Below are 4,015 nucleotides of genomic sequence, written 5' to 3'. Positions count from 1 at the left end.
GAGCAAAACGATAGACATATGGACCAAAGACAGTGCATTAAGTGGTTACAAGAAGTTTCAGTCCAGCAATGGATGGGTTGTTGACAGAATCTTTTAATTGTGCAGCACTAGACAGTGGATGCATAGCTACAGTATGTGGATAGTCTTCTTAAAATGCTACCGAGACTGAGTAATAGGAATCACAACAAAGTTGAACAATTTGACAGTCATAGAGTCATAGAGATGTACAGCGTGGAAACAGACCCTTCAGTCCAACCTGTCCATGCCGACCAGATATCCTAACCCAATCTAGTCCCACCTGCCAGCACCCGGCCCATATCTTCCTATTCATATACCCATCCAAATGCCTCTTAAATGTTGCAATTGTACCAGCCTCCACCACTTCCTCTGGCAGCTCATTCCATACACATACCATCCTCTGTGTGAAAAGAGGTCTTAGGTCTCTTTTATATATTCCCCCTCTCACCCTAAACCTATGTCATTTAGTTCTGGACTCTCCGAACCCAGGGAAAATACTTTGTCTACTTACCCTAAACATGCCCCCTCATAATTTTATAAACCTCTATAAGGGCATCCCTCAGCCTCCGACGCTCCAGGGAAAACAGCCCCAGCCTGTTCACCCTCTCCCTATAGCTCAAATCCTCCAACACTGGCAACATCTTTGTAAATCGTTTTTGAACCCTTTCAAGTTTCACAACATCTTTCCAATAGGAAGGAGACCAGAATTGCATGCAATATTCCAACATGGCTTCCCAACTCCTGTACTCAATACTTTGCTCTGGGGATGATTATGCACTAAAATCCTTGAAAAGAGTGGTCTTGCCTTGTGAGGGTGCTGAAATCAATCGTTTTATTAACACTGATGTGGTATGCAGTGAAATATTATCATTACTAAATTGGCCACCAATTAAGAAAACACAGGTGAACCGAATATGATAAATGGCAAAGCTACTGTATTCGGAAAATCTATAAATTTGCAATTTACATAACTGGGACACTATTGTCTTTCCTTTAATGGATTGTAACCTCTCTAGTAAAGAAGTCAAATAACAATTCTTGACATCTGTTGGGGAGGGGGTAGGTGATTTCAAATATTTAGAATGTGAAAATTAAGTTGTATTAAAATTGCAGAGGCAATTTGCCCATCACTCCACCAGAAGATTTTAAAATATTGAAATGATGCAAGAATAAGGGATGAGGAGTGTAATAAGGAGATTATAGAAGAGATAAGTGATGGATATGAGATTTGTCAGAAATACTGAAGTAAACACAAAAGGTTATTGATAAAGTCAACACAATAATTGTACAGCATCGGAACTGAATTTTTCAGATACTCTCTTCAAAGTTGCACTTTTTTCTGATTGTAAAGGAGTTATAAAAAGAAAATAAGAACCAGGTACATCTTATACCCAAACGTTACACAGCTATAAGGGTCAAATTTTTGCCATTGACAATTCTAGTAGATAGATCAGTTCTGATCGTCAATGTGAGACCTTTGGTCCAAAATACAACTATCAAAATTGGGTACTTCAGGAAAGTATTTGCTAGAAAGGGTTTTTCGATGTTAAACAGTGACAACTATAAAAACATGTAGGGAGATCCATCTATTGGGAGCATGATGTGCTACGGCAGAAGGCAATAAAATGCAATGTAAACTCAAACTGTGGGTCTGAGAGCAAACATGTCCCCAGAAAGAGATCACAAACTGCTGATGGGAATCCGAATAATAGGATGGTGAGGTCAAACAGTAGCAGATCAGAAAGCAATGGAGGACATACTTTAACAAAGCAAAGAAATTTAGTACAAATGTAATACCTGCAGCAGAAGCACATGGGAATGTCTTGGTGGCCACAAATTGGAAGACAAATTAATAAAAGGTGCTGAACAGTAAGGATCACAAAGTTGGAGGGAATTTGGGTTGTACACAGAGGTGCCACATCAGGCACAGATCCCTCTCACGCCAGGTGGAAATGCACAGAGAAGGTGATTCTGGGTGGAATTTATAAGGCTAAAGTCAGCCTAGCGACTCAACATTTTGAAGAAAAATAGGAAGTCCAATGTAAGAGAGGGAAAAAGTAATTTTGAAGATTTACTTTGCTTTGTTAGGAACAAAAACTTGGAAATGTGGATTAATTGATCTTAAAGCTGCATATCTACAGAGAGGTATTCTCAAAAGGGAGGTGCCTTCCTCATCCTCCAAAAGAGGTGCCAGAAGTATTGGGAGCACTCTGGATGTCTAGTCTACATGAATATTGGGTGCACTCTGGAGGTCCAGTGTACATGAATATTGGGTGCACTCTGGAAGTCTAGTGTACATGAATATTGGTTGCACTCTGGAAGTCTAGTGTACATGAATATTGGGTACACTCTGGAAGTCTAGTCTACATGAATATTGGGTGCACTCTGGAAGTCTAGTGTACATGAATATTGGGTACACTCTGGAAGTCTAGTCTACATGAATATTGGGTGCACTCTGGAAGTCTAGTGTACATGAATATTGGGTGCACTCTGGAAGTCTAGTGTACATGAATATTGGGTGCACTCTGGAAGTCTAGTCTACATGAATATTGTGTGCACTCTGGAAGTCTAGTGTACATGAATATTGGGTGCACTCTGGAAGTCTAGTGTACATGAATATTGGGTGCACTCTGGATGTCTAGTGTACATGAATATTGGGTGCACTCTGGAAGTCTAGTGTACATGAATATTGGGTGCACTCTGGAAGTCTAGTGTACATGAATATTGGGTACACTCTGGAAGTCTAGTCTACATGAATATTAGGTGCACTCTGGAAGTCTAGTGTACATGAATACTGGGTGCACTCTGGAAGTCTAGTCTACATGAATATTGGGTGCACTTTGGAAGTCTAGTGTACATGAATATTGGGTGCACTCTGGAAGTCTAGTGTACATGAATATTGGGGCACTTTGGAAGTCTAGTGTACATGAATATTGGGTGCACTCTGGAAGTCTAGTCTACATGAATATTGGGTACACTCTGGAAGTCTAGTGTACATGAATATTGGGTGCACTCTGGAAGTCTAGTGTACATGAATATTGGGGGCACTCTGGAAGTCTAGTGTACATGAATATTGGGTGCACTCTGCAAGTCTAGTCCACGTGAATATTGGGTGCACTCTGGAAGTCTAGTGTACATGAATATTGGGTGCACTCTGGAAGTCTAGTGTACATGAATATTGGGTGCACGCTGGAAATCTAGTCTACATGAATATTGGGTGCACTCTGGAAGTTTAGTCTACATGAATATTGGGTGCACTCTGGAAGTCTAGTGTACATGAATATTGGGTGCACTCTGGAAGTCTAGTCTACATGAATATTGGGTACACTCTGGAAGTCTAGTGTACATGAATATTGGGGGCACTCTGGAAGTCTAGTGTACATGAATATTGGGTGCACTCTGCAAGTCTAGTCCACGTGAATATTGGGTGCACTCTGGAAGTCTAGTCTACATGAATATTGGGTGCACTCTGGAAGTCTAGTGTACATGAATATTGGGTGCTCTCTGGAAGTCTAGTCTACATGAATATTGGGTGCACTCTGGAAGTCCAGTGTACATGAATATTGGGTGCACTCTGGAAATCTAGTCTACATGAATATTGGGTGCACTCTGGAAGTCTAGTGTACATGAATATTGGGTGCACTCTGGAAGTCTAGTCTACATGAATATTGTGTGCACTCTGGAAGTCTAGTGTACATGAATATTGGGTGCACTCTGGAAGTCTAGTGTACATGAATATTGGGTGCACTCTGGATGTCTAGTGTACATGAATATTGGGTGCACTCTGGAAGTCTAGTGTACATGAATATTGGGTGCACTCTGGAAGTCTAGTGTACATGAATATTAGGTGCACTCTGGAAGTCTAGTGTACATGAATACTGGGTGCACTCTGGAAGTCTAGTCTACATGAATATTGGGTGCACTTTGGAAGTCTAGTGTACATGAATATTGGGTGCACTCTGGAAGTCTAGTGTACATGAATATTGGGGCACTTTGG

The sequence above is a fragment of the Chiloscyllium plagiosum genome, unplaced genomic scaffold (assembly GCF_037043375.1).
Source record: "Chiloscyllium plagiosum isolate Xiang-an unplaced genomic scaffold, Cpla_swu_hap1 HiC_scaffold_39, whole genome shotgun sequence".
Lineage (NCBI taxonomy): Eukaryota > Metazoa > Chordata > Chondrichthyes > Orectolobiformes > Hemiscylliidae > Chiloscyllium > Chiloscyllium plagiosum.
This window is presented reverse-complemented; position numbering follows the sequence as displayed.